Here is an 18,020-nt window from a genome sequence, read left to right as displayed (position 1 = left end):
GACTGGGTCCGGGACAGAAGGGGGCTGGGTAGAGTTGAAAATGGGCAGAATTTTGAAAGTAGCAATTAGTAAAAAAAAGAAAGTTAATAGAATTAAAAAAAAAAAAAAATGAAAAGTTACAAGCTAATTTTTTATTTTTAAATTGACTGCTCGGCCAAATATAAGGACAGTCCAAAAATAAATAAGGCAAAGAAGAGATGATCGGACTATTTAATAATATTGAAAAAAGAAAGTAATTTCGACATAAAACTTTAAAGTCCGATCTATATGTCCACCTGTTTGGTCTCGTTAAGGCCGTCAGGGTGCACAGCTTGTAGGGACGACATGGGTTGCATCCTGTCAAGAAACCCCCCAGATTGACAGTCATTAGACGTTGGAGGTGTAGTGCTGTGCTAAAATACAGATCTTGAACAGCGGATCCGTCTGAACGAGAGAGAGAGAGAGAGAGAGAGAGAGAGAGAGAGAGAGAGAGAGAGAGAGAGAGAGAGAGAGAGAGAGAGAGAGAGTATCAGACTAGGGTATAATCCAGTCGTCATGGGTTGGTATAGTGGTGCGGATGGGCCCGACTCCGGAGGATACGAGATGGTATCAATATAAAACAAAGTAAAGTCCAGAAAAGAGTAGTAGGGGCCGACTCCGCTTCCTATTTCTTCTTGGAGTGGGGCGGTCAATCTTCCAGTGCTGCTAGGACAGGCTCGAACATGTAGAGACTAAACGCGAACAACCGTGGCGTTCTTGCTAAATGGCCGCCATACGAGTCACGAAAAAACAAGTCGACATAAGCCAGCCGGAGAAATGACGTGGAGGCAAAAATCGCGCTAAAAAAGAATCCAGCCTGGTGGTGCAGGTTGTCGAAACGAGATGGTTGCAGGGTTCAATCAGTTCCAATGGCCGCACCTGGTTGTATGCCCGTTTCCTGTACATACTATTCAGTTCTGTACATCTAGTGTGTTCTTAACCGTCCAAACGTCTGTATCATTTTAAGGCTGTGTTTTCATTTGACCGTTTCGCGGACGCTTGTGGTACTATGTATGTTTTAATATACATCCTAGTGTGACAGTTCAGAACACTTCGGTTATCACGAACGTCCCAACCAGCGACCACGACTGGTTTATCAACGTCATGGTATGTTCTGTCCTGTTTGTGGGAAAGTGCATATAAAAGATTACTTGCTATTAGCGGGAAATTGTAGCGTGTTTTTTCCTTCAAAAAACTACGATTGGACGGGACACAGCCCATTGGTAAAGCACGGGCCTCGGTCTTGGGTCGATCTCCGTCGGTGAACCCATTTGGTCGATTCTCGTCGGTGGGCCTATTGGGTCGATCCTCGTCGGTGTGCCATTGGCTTGATCCCCGTCGGTGGGGCCATTGGGTCGATTCCCGTCGGTGTGCCATTGGGTTGATCCCCGTCGGTGGGGCCATTGGGTCGATTCCCTTCGGTGGGCCTATTGGGTCGATCCCCGTCGGTGGGCCCATTGGGTCGATCCCCGTCGGTGTGCCATTGGATCGATCCCCGTCGGTGGGCCATTGGGTCGATCCCCGTCGGTGTGCCCATTCGATCGATCCCCGTCGGTGTGCCCATTCGATCGATCCCCGTCGGTGGGCCCATTGGATCGATCCCCGTCGGTGTGCCATTGGATCGATCCCCGTCCATCCCCGTCAGTGGGCCCATCGATCGATTCCCGTCGGTGGGCCTATTGGGTCGATCCCCGTCGGTGGGCCCATTGGGTCGATCCCCGTCGGTGTGCCATTGGGTCGATTCCCGTCGGTGGGCCCATTGGATCCATTCCCGTCGGTGGGCCTATTGGGTCGATTCCCGTCGGTGGGCCTATTGGGTCGATTCCCGTCGGTGTGCCATTGGGTCGATTCCCGTCGGTGGGGCCATTGGGTCGATTCCCGTCGGTGGGCCCATTGGATCGATCCCCGTCGGTGGGCCCATTGGGTCGATCCCCGTCGGTGTGCCATTGGATCGATCCCCGTCGGTGGGCCATTGGGTCGATCCCCGTCGGTGGGCCCATTGGATCGATCCCCGTCGGTGGGCCATTGGGTCGATCCCCGTCGGTGGGCCCATTGGATCGATCCCCGTCGGTGGGCCCATTTGATCGATCCCCGTCGGTGTGCAATTGGGTCGATCCCCGTCGGTGGGCCCATTGGATCGATCCCCGTCGGTGGGCCCATTGGATCGATTCCCGTCGGTGGGCCCATTGGATCGATTCCCGTCGGTGTGCCATTTGATCGATCCCCGTCGATGGGCCATTGGGTTCATCCATGTCGGTGGGCCCATTGGATCGATTCCCGTCGGTGGGCCATTGGGTTGATCCCCGTCGGTGGGCCATTGGGTCGATTCCCGTCGGTGGGCCATTGGGTCGATTCCCGTCGGTGGGCCCATTTGATCGATTCCCGTCGGTGGGCCATTGGGTTGATCCCCGTCGGTGGGCCCATTGGGTCGATCCCCGTCGGTGGGCCCACTTTAACGAAGATTTATATGTGTCAGAATTACGAAACGCTTTACAACCAGTAACCGATGATTAATTAATCAATATGTTCTAGTGATGTCATTAAACAGCTAATAACGCTGTGTAAATAGTTACTAGCGGCAACCACGCAGATATATGATAATATGTAAGTGGAGTATATATATTATTTGTATTTTATACACTCTTTGTTATATTGATAATTATTTTTACATTTTATATTGAATTTTTCCATCACTTTCCATGCAATGTAAATTGTTTTTCCCTCTTAAAGGGACATTCCTGAGCTTTCTTCAATTTTTTAAGATGTTATCGACTAATAAAATCTTTCTACGATTAAAATTATATATTAAATATCTTTTCTTGTTTAGAATATTAGTCGCTGTATATTAAACGTGTTTCTGATCGTTCTAATATTTGTAATAGGTTAATTTTCATTTTATTGCCTAAAAAATATTTTTTCGTACCGTACGAAATTATTTAAATCCAGTTTGGGCTTCTTACAAATATTAAGACGACCAGAAACACATTGAATATACAGACATTGATATTGTAAACAAGAAAATATTTTATTAGTCGGAAACAGCTTACAATGCAGCAAACTCCCTTTAATGATATATGTATTATATTTTAATGTCTGTAATGCCTATGAACTGTATATTTACGGCTAATAAAGTATATCACAGACAAAAACAATATATACTCTTTCCTTGTCGTTTGGTGGTGGAGAGTGAGAGAGATTAATAAGTAAGTACTAGTAGACACATAAAAAGAAAATAATGAACCAAAACAAGAGACGTCATTATGATTAATTTAACAATTTCAGTTCATCCTAACACTATTATTAACGTGTTTAATTAACTTGTCAAGTTGAAATTCAGTAATCCGGTACAAGTGGTTTGCAACGATATAATTTTGCCACCTGATCAATAACTACACCTGCACGTCTCCTGTAAACTAATTTATATTATATTTATTTCTCTTCGAGAAGACGGTTAACCTTTATCAACAGACACAGCCTACAGATATACACAAAAGCCTTTCCCTATATCTATCAATTATAAATATACATGTTTTAACATGGGATATGGAGATGACACACATAATTCACGCCCACTGCCACACACACAAAGCACACAAAAACGTACACCTCATATATAGAAAGATAGATAGACAGACAGACAGACAGACAGACATATAATATATACATGTTTGTATGTGTGTGTGTGTGTGTGTGTGTGTGTGTGTGGGTGGGTGAGTGGGTGGGTGGATGGATAGAAGGATGGATGGATGGATGGATAGATAGATAGATAGATAGATAGATAGATAGATAGATGGAGAGAAAGAGAGACAGACTGACATGCGTACATACATATATACATTGAACTTAAATATAAATTGTCTGCTGTTGTATTTTATCATACTGATTTCGTATTTGTAAATTGTGAACCAACACAAGATGTTTTCTACACATTCATTTCGGTTCAATCGAGAGATATAAAGCCTGCACACCGTCCTAAAGCTTACACCAGTGAAGGAAAGAGAAGGACGGCGAAACAGCGCCTGCTGTGAGCAAGGTAAACACGCGCGGCAGTAAAGATCAAGTAATGGTGACTCATTTGATGATGTAGCTCCCGAGGGTGTGCAGATTACGAATATGTCTCCATTTTAGTGAAGACATTCAAGGACGTTCCTACAGTTAAAATATAATAGCCAGAATAAAAATAGCAATTAGTCGGCACCATATAGGAAATTACACTTATGAATAGTAATTTGTTTGAAATAGTATATAATTATAGATGGATGGATTGATGGAGGAGTGGGAGAGAGGTCAAGTGCAGACGAGATGTTAGAAAATATTCGTAATTCGGAACCGCTGCCTCCCCCACCCTCACCCCGAAGATTGTAAACATGTTTTAAACAGCTAGCCGACCACAATTGACAACTTGTCTACCATGTTCCACTGAAGAGCATCAAACAAGGTTAGATAAAAAGTTTCCATATTGGATCATCTATTTAAAAAGGAAATTTTCACTACTTTAGAGAATGAAAATAAATAAATAGAGAGAAGGACATGAAAAAAAAAATAAACGAAAAAGAAACAAAATAAAAAACTCACGCACATAAAAGGACAAATACAAGAAGTTAGTTTCTATATGACATGCGACTAAAGATATAACATCCAGGGTCCCGTTTCACGAAATAATTTTAACACTACCATCTGGAAATTGACTTTGTTTTCGTACAATCGGGAAATAGTTCCACGACAAGACATATAAAATACTACTGTCCATGAAAACTATTTTTGTTTTATTTCGATCATTTACGACATTCATTTACGACCTCCATACAAAAATATGGGAAATAACTCCCGTGTATTTATGCATTTGGCGATGATCACTTTTGAAATAAAATTAGCAATTTACTCACTGATTTCCGATACCAACGAACGCAGCCGAGACCGACTTGTTCCGAATAATAATTAGTGTAAAGATATTTTGATAGAATCAATTAACCATTCATGAATATATATGAATCATATGAAACACAGACATATACACCCTGTGAAACTATCAAATAATGAACATTAACACAATGAGGTTGAAGCTCTGGACACTGAAAGAAGGTTGAAGTTAAAGTTTGTTTTGTTTAACGACACCACTAAGGAACATTGATTAATTAATCATCGGCTATTGGATGTCGAACAGTTGGTAATTCTGACACGCAGTTATCATAGAGGAAACCAGCAGCAAGCGATCTTTTATATGCACTTTCCCACAGACAGGAAAGCACATACCACGGCCTTTGACCAGCTGTAGTGCACTAGTTGGAATGAGAAAACTGAAAGAAGGAAACTTCTTCAAACATCTGATAATAACATTGACCTATTAATGGCGCAATATGAGTTGGCAGAGGAATAGAAAAAACATATTTTCCCATTTCATTCAATATTCAATAAATAACGGATTTATTTGGTAACGTTTGTGGAAAAGAATATGGCGTGTTTGTGTGTGTGTGTGTGTGTATGTGTGCGCGTGCGGGCGTCTGTGTGTGTGTATGTGTGTGTATGTGTGCGCGTGCGGGCGTGTGTGTGTGTGTGTGTGTGTGTGTGTGTGCGTGTGTGAAACCGTTACATTTTATCAAAAGTGTAATTCGTCTTCCTCACCAAAGTTACAACTATTTTATCTTGAACGATGTGTGCACATAGTATTATTCGTATTTTTGTGACGTAATGTTTTATTTTATTATTATTATTTTCTTCTTTTTTTGCTGAGGTATGATGCATATTTTGAGTATAAGTTATTGGGACGTAAAATCCAGTTTGGGTTGAACATAGACCAGTGGTAAAGCGCTCGCCTGATGCGGGTCTCCCATCTAAAACTATATGTCAAAATTAACTAATGTTTGACATCCAATAGCCGATGATTAATAAATCAATGTGCTCTAGTGGTGTCGTTAAAATAAACAAACACTAGAACAACAAGCATCTTGTTTATATAGGCACTGATATTCTAACAAGAAAGTGTATTTAATATGTCATTTTGTTAATATGTCGGCAACATCTTATAATGAAAGAAACTCAAAACAATCCTTCTAAAACATAGCTAGAGAAAAAAATTGTGTTCCCTTGGTGGAAAACATCCGTCATTGTTTATGGCCACAATATTTTATTTATCGCAGTACGTGGGACCCTCTGGTTACGAGTTGCGTCACCTCCAAAAACATCTTTGCTTCGCCTCTGAATGTAGCGGAATTATATAAATATCCCCTGCCGAGATACGCGCTCAGATGTGAATAATCGTTATATAGGTTGATTTGATATCTGGCCTGTGTAAACCTATAGAGAATTGTTTCACTGTTCGAAATTAATTCTTAATATCGAGTCATTCTACCTTGGAAGATCCCCTCAAAATAAGACTTTGTTTTAAACCCCTACAGATTTTCTGAACGGAAATAACATTGTTTAAACAAATAGATAGAATATTGGTTTATGAAAACGAACTGCAAATGTGGGAAAACAAACTACCATGGAATTCAATTTATTTTTATTTATTTCCATGTTAATATTCACGTAAAGTTCAAGAATGCTATCGTTGTCAAATAACTCAGTTATATAGACCATTTGTCGAGGGCAGGGTTAACAGGTGCAATATATTCGTGCAAGATAGCACGGTGTAGGGGCTGCCTTACTATAGATTGGAACCAGTAATGAGACTCGAACCCTTCATTTATCGATCCCAACCTGGTGGGAATGTATATTGTTCAAAATAAGTAAGGGATATTCCAATATACCATTAAGTAATGGAGACTGTTCATTATATATCTTAATAGGAATTATTACAAAATCACACGTGGTTGTTAGACAAGATATCGTAGTGAAAAGTTCATGACTGGGTAGTTTAACATGGCCATGTGAAAACCAATTGATGCCAAGGGTAGAGAGTGTAAAATTGACGGCGAAACCTCTGCGATTTGTCAAACATGCACCTTGTTAGCTTGTTTGGTTTTCACAAGGACATTGAAACATGTTAGTTCTGTTGATTGGTACTTTTCCATTATTGCTCGTATTTTTGTAGCCTTGTTTAACCACTAATCACAGGTTTAAGATGTTAATATTTCAAGCAAGAACTCGTTTTGTAAGTGAACTAAGGATATCTAAGCCTCACTTAAGTGTCTAAACAAAGTAATTGCAACACTGTCTAAAAATAAATAAAAATTGAAAACTGAAAAACAACAAAACAACAAAACAAAAGAAAATCTTGTAGTTGCTATATTGTCTACTCTTAGTAGGAAGGGCTGTTTTATGAGTCTTGCCTTACAGACAGGACAACACACACCATTTGTGGATAAGAAACAACTTGATGTGCCAGTGTTTGAATTTGATCTAAGCCCAGATCTGCATGAATCTTTAGAAAATATAGGTTGTGTTGCCATATGGTGGCAGTGGTTTATTTATTTTCTTAATTTTGTTTTTACTAATTAACATATATTTGTATGTACACACAGAAAAAACATTTCTTATTTGAAACTCATTTTTGAACAGTATTGATTAGTGGTTGTGTACGGTTTTTTAAGAAACAATTATTAAAGCCCACTATGGCCTAATGAAGATCCAAAATCTTCTCTCTTTTTTCATCTGTAGCTTGCATTACAGTCTAAAAGCTGATGTATTGGATTTCATGAACTAATTGCTTAAACAACTTGGCATTTAACAGAAATATGAGCCAAACGATTGCTTGCTAAAGAAAAGACAAAAGTTAACGGCTATCAAGTCATATTCAAATATTCTTCATGCAAGTGTTTCTAGGAAAGTACCTTTTCTCAAACATTGCCAATTATGAAACACTTGTTTTTAGAAACTTATATATCTTGTACCATGATGATGTGTTAGAAAACAGTCTTACATGGGGTGGATACGGATTTTTCTTGGGATGGTATACAATTCAAAAGCACACTTTCTGAGGTATTAGTTTTTGTAAATGTACCATAAAATCATATGCAAGCTTACGGTAATTAATGCACTATGGCACTTGGGGAGGGGGGAACGTTCCCTGAACCCCCCTAAAATACACCATTGAATAGTTATACAGATGCCTAATGCAGATTTGATGGCACTAGGTTAACCATATGGAAACATTACTGTAACAAGGTGGCCTTAAATAGGTGTTTGCTTAATATAGATTATCTTGCTTTACGTAGTCAAGTTGTGACTATAGTGTGTGGACAGATTTTTCTCTGCTAGATTAACTAAGTTAAGCTACAAGATGGCCTCATCCGACAGGTGGTTGCTTAAAACAAGTTAGTATGACTGCTTAATGTAGATGATCATTGCAGCTTGTTTGACTATATTTTGTACAAATTAATAGCCCGTGTCATGTATTTGTGTTATATAAATTGAAATGCATTCTTTTTTCTTTAGTTTTTTCATTCAAGGTTGTTAAGACAAACACTAAGTAGGATTAATTTTTGGATATGATTAAGATGCCAACTGTATGCCAATTTGCAGATGGGATATTATTGAAAAATTTAAGTATGATATTGCCATGAGGATGTATAAAATGCATTGTTGCCGGTTGGTAATTTTAAAAAGGAACACTGAACCAACATCCAGATTTTGCTAAGGTTTCCATATTTTGTTTTTGTCAGTTTGTAAAATGGGTTTAGTGTTGAACATTGTTCAAGTGTTTGTAATACAATCACATCGTTTCAAATAATAATAATAATAATAATAATAATAATAATAAATAAAAATAAGACAAATCAATAGCACATTGACACCTTTTGTTCTGGGAATTATGCTTCTGTTTGAAACACGGTTTTTTATTGGTTGTCCAGTCAGGGCTTCCGCCATCTCTGGTCTTCAGTGTCTGCTGAATGAATTTTTATTGGACTACCATATTCCTACTTGAGCTAAAGACCAATAACAAATCTTGTTATTTCGTGTTCTCAGCCACTCAAGTGAAGTGTAATTAAGACCAGCTTAAAGGTAATTATTTTCTTCTTCTTTTTGTGTGTGCGTTGAACTTCTGTGATAATCTGAATCATTGAAATGATTTTGTCTCATGTGAAGACATATTGCAAATAAAATTGTTATTTCAAATTACCATGTTGTTTGCCTTTGTTTATCTATGTGTTCCAAAAGAGCAAAGTTTAACGTTTGACTCCAAGGTGTTGCCACTCCCCGATGTTCCACACTATGACACATTATGATGCGGTAACTGCAACACGTCTGTAAAGAGAGAAGGAACCTCGTGGTAACTAACAAGGGATCTTGCATGCATTTAAAGGTACAGAGCCTAGTTTTTAAACACTGAGGCATACGTTTCACTATTAGAACCCTTTATTATCACTGAAATCAAACTTTAGTATTACTTATATTTTATTGTTTAAATTATCCATTTCTGTACAAACAAAGTTTTTCTGGCCATCCTGGTGTTTCTAATACCACAAAATGCATTTTTTATATTTCTAAAAACGCACGTGCATCTGAGAAGTAACAGTTTTCGAGTGGAGTTTTACTCTATTTTTAACGGTATTTCACCGTTTCACAGACTCTTGTTGCACTCTCTTGTAAGCTTATCTAAATGTGTTACAGGGGCGGGACGATCCCCGTCGGTGGACCCTTTGGGCTATTTCTCGTTCCAGCCGGTGCTCCAAAGAAAGAAATGTTTCATTTAACGACGCACTCAACACATTTTATTTACGGTTATATGGCGTCAGACATATGGTTAAGGACCACACAGAGTTTAAGAGGAAACCCGCTGTCGCCACTACATGGGCTACTCTTTCCGATTAGCAGCAAGAGATCTTTTATTTGCGCTTCCCACAGGCAGGATAGCACAAACCATAGCCTTTGTTGAACCAGTTATGGATCACTGGTCGGTGCAAGTGGTTTACACCTACCCACCGAGCCTTGCGGAGCACTCACTCAGGGTTTGGAGTCAGTATCTGGATTAAAAATCCCATGCCTCGACTGGGATCCGAACCCAGTACCTACCAGCCTGTAGATCGATGGCCTAACCACTACGCCACCGAGGCCAGTCCCGGTGCTCCACAACTGGTGTAACAAAGGCAGTGGTATGTACTATCATGTCTGTGGGATGGTGCATATAAAGGATCCCTTGCTGCTAATCGGAAAGAGTAGCCCATGAAGTGGCGATAGCAGGTTTCCTCTCTCAATATATGTGTGGTCCTTAACCATATATCCGACGCCATATAACCGTAAATAAAATGTGTTGAGCGCGTCGTTAAATAAAACATTTCCTTCCTTCCTTCCAAATGTGTTAGAGGTTTGTAACTTAACCAAAGTTAGTGTCCATTTTTACAGGTTAAAACTAGGGTCTGAGACTTTAAGAGGGTACATAAGTTAACACTATACCAAATAACACTTGGCTGGGTACAAATGTGAGGAGCACTTAACTTTTGATAGCACAGTTGTCAAAAAATAAAACTGTATATGAGCAATAAATGTATGCATCGTTATTTCATTCAGTACCACTTTGTGGAGTACCCTTGTGCTTTAATTGAAAACATACAATTTTATGCAAAACTATGGTCGTTTTAAAAATATCCTGCGATATCAAAAATGAGCCATGAAAGGTTATTTGTTTTAATTGAGGGGGGGTGGGGGGGAGAGTTGTAGTAGTTATACATACAGGTAATATTTCGGTCACTACATTGTGTATTTTTAATGGATCTTGCATGCACTTTTCCAGACTAGGGCATATAAAACTACTGTGACAGTTGAGGAGTAATGGTTGAACCGGGGAAGGTGGGGGCATCAAATTGCATCAAATTGCTGGTCAGCTGAGGAGGATTGATTCTACATCTCTTACACAGATCAACAACCATTATTAGAGTATATTCATTTCATGATAACAAGATAAATAAGCTATTTTTCTTTTTTATGATTCAGCCGTTTTGGTTGAATATCAAAAAAAAAAAAAAAATACACACACACACACACACACACACACACACACACACATCGTGTACAAGTACCAAATGTTTGAATCCAATCAATTAATTCCTTACAATGAGCAACAGTACACTCTGATTCATTACAGTCCCAATCGCAAGTAAGTTGAATATGAACAACAGGCGTGTTGTATTATTTGGGTCACCGTTTACTTTTCTTTCCGATAGGGCAAGCGCCTAGCTTCGTCATGTTCTGTAAGAATCCATTCAGATCATGGTATGTAAATCTTAAACTATACGTTTGTTTGGTTATAAACGCATGGTCTAGTGGTGTAGGCATGGAATGGAATGCTAGAATGTTGGTACAAAGAAAACAAAACACTTTGGTTTCTATCTTTACTCTCACCTACACGTAGCAACGGCCAAGAGTTCCCATCAAAAGACGTGCCTGACAATTACTTGCATCAGCGTGTTAATCAGTCAACTATCAAATATTTAGATATCATACTACATCAGCGGCCAATCCAGAGGGGAATACCGAATAACTACCCCGCCATGTGTTAGTTCATTTTAGTTGATCTGCTTATTTAACCAATAATTCTTTTTTCTTAAAAAGAAATTTAAAAAGCAAAAATAAGCATGGTTGCGTTCATTTTGTTTGTTTCATATCATGACATGCATTTGTATACACACCTCTTGGATTTTATTGTACGGAGATGCAGCTTTAGACTCGTTTTGTCGTTTTGTTATCAACATTATTAAAACTAAGTGAAACAGCATTTGAGTCACATATCACGCTGGTACGGACATACTCTTGTACTTGACCGGCCTCGGTGGCGTTGTAGTTAGGTCATCGGTCAACAGGCTGGTAGGTACTGGGTTCGGATCCCAGTCGAGGCATGGGATATTTAATCCAGATACCGACTCCAAACCCTGAGTGAGTGCTCCGCAAGGCTCGGTGGGTAGGTGTAAACCACTTGCACCGACCAGTGATCCATAACTGGTTCAACAAAGGCTATGGTTTGTGCTATCCTGCCTGTGGGAAGCGCAAATAAAAGATCTCTTGCTGCTAATCGGAAAGAGTAGCCCATGAAGTGGCGACAGCGGGTTTCCTCTCAAAATCTGTGTGGTCCTTAACCATATGTCTGACGCCATATAACCGTAAATAAAATGTGTTGAGTGCGTCATTAAATAAAACATTTCTTTCTTTTTACTCTTGTACTATCATAGGGCGAGACGTAACCCATTGGTAAAGTGCTCGCTTGTAGCGCGATCAGTCTAGGATAGATCTACGTCGGTTGTCCCATTTGGCTATTTCTCGTTCTAGCCAGTGCACCACGACTGATATATCCAATAGCCGATGATTATTAAATCATGCTCTAAATGTGCTCTAGTGGTGACATTAAACAAAATAAACTTTTTGTACTATCGTTAAGTCGACTTTTTTGTTTGACAGTGCGCGGGGGAAGGACGTAGCCCAGTGGTAAAGCGCTTGCTTAATGCGCGGTCGGTTTGGGGTCGATCCCTGTCGTGGGTAAGTTTGTTTTGTGTAAGGACATCACTAGAGCACATTGATTTATTAATCATCGGCTATTGGATATTAAACATTTGTAATTTTAACATAGTCTTAGAGAGGAAACCCGCTATATTTTCCCCATTAGTAGCATCAAGCGAGTAGAAAGGGATCTTTTATATGCACCATCCCACATACAGGATAGCACGTACCACGGCCTTTGATATACCAGTCGTGGTGCACTGGCTAGAACAAGAAATAGCCCAGTTGGACCACCGACGGGGATCGATCCCAGACCGACGGCGCATCAAGCGAGCGCTTTACCACTGGGGTACGTCTCGCCTTCGCCGCGTGGGGTGCATTTTAAATTCCTGGAGCCCTGGGGGTTCTTGATAACTTGGGGGTCATGCACAGCTTCCTTGTTAGTCCTGGTCCCTGGAAACAACCCACCTCGGGCCAAAATGTATTTAAATCTATTCTCCATGCACAGTGCAGTAATGAAGTGAATGATCGAATGAAAACCTTCACGCTGCTAGCTGGCCGTAACGTGACATTAACTTAAATACGTCGATGCACTGATTAATTTAATAGCGACGTCGAAATTTCCCCAGATACGTATACGCTTTCATAGAGGGTGAACGGTTCGCTCCATTTTGGTATGCAAAACAATTGGGGGATTGGTGAAACAAATCATATAGGTAGATACCCACGCGATTCCACAAGGGATATTTCTCTGTACATAATCTTTCGTTAAAGCTACTCGGTCTTAAAAAGACCAATAATCGATGAGAATTGTAAAATTATTTTAGCATAGCCAGCGGTAAAAACAGTCCAATTCCCTTGTTCCGTTCTCTCCCGATTTACAGAGTATTTTACGTCACAGCCAATCGCACGTCTGGATGCGAGTCTGCGAGTAACGCGTCATCAAAGTAAGCCTAACAACGCAAGGGTGCATGTTTCTCCCTCCGCATAAATTATCGCCAGCATATATAGTACCGAAAGAGATTGCCGTAGCACTAATTAATCGGGGACATACGCGACAAGAAAAGGTAGGTACAGTTTGTGTTAGTTTTTAGAGAAGAAGAAAAGAGTATTATTTCATACACACAATATTATTGTATTTTTTATATATCAGATTGGTGTCAAAAACAGTATACGCTTTTCAATATGTTTAGATGTTTATGTATATAACACTGAATCTATATTTTGATGTTTGTTTTATTCCTTCTGCTCCTGCAATTGGTCTGTATATCATAACTTTAAAATGTGTTTATGATGTTCCGTTTAACTTTATTAGAGCCTGTTTCGTGTGTTATAACATTAACGTACTAGCGAAGGCATTAAAACACTCTGTTGTGCATATTTAGAACCAAGTTTACGTATCATTGATTCAGAACTAAGTTTACATATCATTGATTCAGAACCAAGTGCATGTATCAATGATTCAGAACCAAGTTAACTAAAGTTAAAGTTAGTTTTCTTTAACGACACCAATAGAGCACATTGCTTTATTAATCATCGGCTACTGGATGTGAAACATTTGGCAATTTTGGCTGGAACGAGAAATATCTGATTGTGACCACCGACGGGGGCCGTATCAGTGACTAACACTATGGCTGAAGTAATAGACCTACCTTTTTGTTTCGACGTATGTACATATCATTTTAAAGACACATGCTTGAGATATGTTCCAATGGCGACACAAGATTTACTCATATTTAAAACACTTCGTTTTACTGTTTTCTTTGTGACTAATATGCGTATGTTCTTACACAAGTAAAGATTTTTGTTTGTTTTGGTTTAACAATACCACTAGAGCACATTGATTTATTAACCATCGGCTATTGGATGTCAAACATATGGTCATTTTTACACAGTCATAAAGACGTATCCCGCTACATTTTTTCGTTAGTAGCAAGGGATCTTTTATTTGCACCATCACACAGACAGGATAGCACATACCACGACCTTTGATATACCAGTCGTGATGCATTGTCTAGAACGAGAAATAGCCCAATAAGCTCACCGACGGGGATCGATCCTAGACTGACAGCGCATCAAACGAGCGTTTTCCCACTGGGCTACATCCCGCCATACAAAGAAAGATGTTTGGGATGGAACTTTAATTTAGTCTTTACGCGCGGAAAAATTGTCTATCCCATGGTCGTGTGGGCGGGGCGGGACATCCACAGACTCTCCTTTAATATCCGTCTCATGCACGTATATACACGCGCATGCGTGTGTGATTATTTGTTTAGACTGTACAATTATTAAGTCCATCATATAACACTGTATGTGCCAATAACGACCAGTGATATTGGTTCACTACGTTATCCCACTTTAACTCCCAGTCTGGCGTGTCTGTCCTGGTAATTTTGACCCATCATAAAATCAGCGATCAGTGAAAACCATTTCAAAACAATCAACTTACTAATGCATACACGTCATTTCCAAACAGATGTCAATTTCCTTTCATACCAATTAATCGATTGCCAATATTATTGCATTAGTGTTTCGTTAAACAGATAAAAACCGAATGTTTTGGTCACGGTCCGGCGTGTGTGGGGGTGGTAGTGAAAGGGTCATTTGAATTAGTATTTCTTGGGTACAGTCACTGCGCAGAAATTACTTTTCTACCCATGCCCCCTCCCATTTATTGTGTGGAACAACCTTAACACGTACGTACGTTTGGTATTTTTTTCATAATCCGTCTCGCTATAGTATCGCTATAGGCCCATCATTTTCCATTTTAGGATCTATTAAAAGTTAAAACTTGTTTCGATTAACAGTACCACTAGAGTTCATGGATTCAGTTACTCAGCGGCTATTAGATATAAAACATTTCGTAATCATGTAACATAAGTCAACAAAAACCCCGCTACATTTGTTCCGTTAGCAGCAAGAGATCATTTATATACACTTTCCCACAAATAAGACAGCACATACCGCTGACTTTGATATACCAGTCGCGGGGCACTGGTTAGGACGTGGAAAAACCCAATAGGTCAGTTGAGGAGGTTGGATCTTATGACCCAGGTATCCCAGACAAGCGCTCGACCGACTAGTCTTGTCGTGGAAAATTCGTGGAAAAGTCAAGATTCCAAGCTTTACAACTAGCACGTAGTTAAAACTCGGGAGACGTTTGCTAAGTCATCAGTCTGAACTTTTAAATTTTTATAAACACGCGTCCTGTTCAAAAGGTGGATATAATGAAAATAATATTCCACCTAATTTGTGTATTGCCTTGTAATAAATACAATATATCTGTTATATGTAAAACAAAGTTAAGTTTAAACGTGTAGCACCTGTGACATACTTGATGTGAGATGTCACACGGCTGGTGACTGGTGAATGTTTCAGGTTCTAATAGACCAAATCAACTCCTATTGCCGATACTGTTAACGTTTAATACTAAAACTGATATAAGCAGCGTGTCAACACACCCAGGAAGTACAGCTATAAAAAGTGTGGCACCTCACATCTAATCTACCTGCAAGAAAATGGGGGGGGGGGGGGGGGGGGGGGGTCACATACCATTTAAGAGATTTAATTAATGTTTTTAATAGCAACCGGCATTTTTGCTGAAAATTGCAGTTCCATTTTTGGGGGTACCCCGCATTAGTTTCAACCTCTGGTATATACTGGATAACAACTGTACAACAAATAAAAGTGTATTTATTTATTGTCATTGGATAATAGTATTTGCACAAATAATCAATGTCACATATTACTACAATCACACCCACAACTGCTTTTACTCCGTAAATATGTGACGGTGTACGTCGAACATTGACACGGAACTCTCTTCTTTGGTACTATGCAACCTTCAGGGCAAAGATTACCGCTAAAGATTTCCAGGTAGATTCCTTCCGATCCCTCAATACAGTTATTACGTTCAATTATTGTACAAGCATTACACTGACGACGGGTTAAGAAATGTTTGAAGATTAACATTTATTAAATCTCTAAAAATGTCATGGTTAAGTCGTTACTTTTTTCGGATTGTAAATAGAATCTGTTGGAAGCCAATACTTGTGAATATGTAAATAGAAAGTTTTAAAATCCTTTCTAGAATGATGTACTGGATGTACTGGAAAGATCTTGTGTTAATATATTTGGAAATATAATATATCTTGGAAAGGTGTCGTCCAAAAATGACATGGACAGATAAATCTATTATTACATGGACAGATAAATCTATTATTACATGGAAAGATAAATCTATTATTACATGGACAGATAAATCTATTATTTCATGGACAGATAAATCTATTATTACATGGACAGATAAATCTATTATTTCATGTGTCCAACGAATATGTTTTTAATAACAAAAATTATAGAGACACAGGGTCTGGCTAGACAACACTAGCTAATTTAAGACATGATCGAAACGGGGCGTTGTTTTTCGGCATTCAGAGTATTAAATAAAACTATTTATAGTTATACAAAACGTATTTGCATGTAACTAGTACACGAGTATACTGATATGTAGAAGGACCAATGTATACAGGACCTTAATATATTCCAAAACACACACAAACAAATCGACAATGAAACAAGAAAACAACAACCAAAAAAACCCCTAAAAAACCCAACATAAAATAACATTCTACCAAACTATAAAAAGCAGATAGATTGGGAATTAAAAATACAAGCCGGTATTGGTTGGTGTATTGACATCATGGAACACATTTCTTTTACGTACATTACCAACACTACATCCAGTCATACTACTATCTATTTTTGTTGTTTCTCGGTTACTTAATTTTTAGAGTAATTAGGCGGAAAAAAAAAATAATCGCTAAAAATAATTCATCTATTTGTAAAATGTGTGGCCTCACACTACAAGGGAAACACGTGGTCGTGACCAAGTGAGCGTTAATTGAATTTCTGCAATATAAGCTTACGACCCATATTGGCGCTCTTCTGAGACGTCAGCAGTTGGAAGCTGTCTGCGGGCAATATTGTAAGTGTCTGAAGATCGAAGCAGGTTATTTTAAAAGGATAAATAACAAAATGTTCAAATGCATGCAGAGTGCAGTGTGAATACACTTTAAGACGAGCATTACTTTCAACTGATTGATTCATTCTACACGAAGAGCTACATATGGTCTCGCCGGAGTGGGTCATAACCATCCTTCGGCAGACAGCTTTGACACTGACAGAATTTATGACCTAGATCAAAACTCATGACCAGGAGAGACATCTTTGAACTTTTGGTGGACAGGGTCACGTTAAAATGAGTGCCAAGCCCAATGCGATAGTCCAACAACTCTTATTCTAATAATACAGTTCTCGGCCCCGTTCCACGAAGCGATCTTAGCCCTAAGATCAACTTAAGTGCATAGGGTAGCTATGCGCGTAAGGTAATCTTAGGGCTAAGATCGCTTCGTGGAACGGGGCCCAGACAGATAAGTTATACACCAAGAAAGCGTGCTTGAACCTTACTTGGATGTAATAAGGAAAATAATATGGTAGATCAACTGGGTTATTTTCCGTTATAGCCACAAATTCGTGTCTCGTTTATCAAATAATGATATCCAATGTGAGAAAAATAGCATGTAAAGACCTTCCAAGGGGGAGTAACCCGGTGATAAAACAAACGGTCGCCT

The 18,020-nt window shown here is 39.3% G+C and overlaps 1 protein-coding gene across 2 annotated transcripts in view; it reads left to right on the top strand.

The window, feature by feature from the left end:
- The window catches only part of LOC121380863 (myomodulin neuropeptides-like), a 151,161-nt gene that overhangs the window by 81,027 nt on the left and 52,114 nt on the right, over positions 1-18,020 (top strand). Inside the window, exon 1 of one of the 2 annotated variants that reach the window (XM_041509866.1) lies at positions 13,351-13,454. The exons of the other annotated variant lie outside the window; for it this stretch is intronic. The gene's annotated coding sequence lies outside the window, so the exon portion shown is untranslated. Of the gene's footprint in view, positions 1-13,350; positions 13,455-18,020 lie in introns of those variants that run through there. 2 annotated transcript variants of the gene reach the window in all.

The sequence above is a fragment of the Gigantopelta aegis genome, chromosome 9 (genome assembly GCF_016097555.1).
Source record: "Gigantopelta aegis isolate Gae_Host chromosome 9, Gae_host_genome, whole genome shotgun sequence".
NCBI lineage: Eukaryota > Metazoa > Mollusca > Gastropoda > Neomphalida > Peltospiridae > Gigantopelta > Gigantopelta aegis.
The sequence above is the reverse complement of the archived record's forward strand: the minus strand, read 5'-3'. Positions and strand labels throughout refer to the sequence as shown.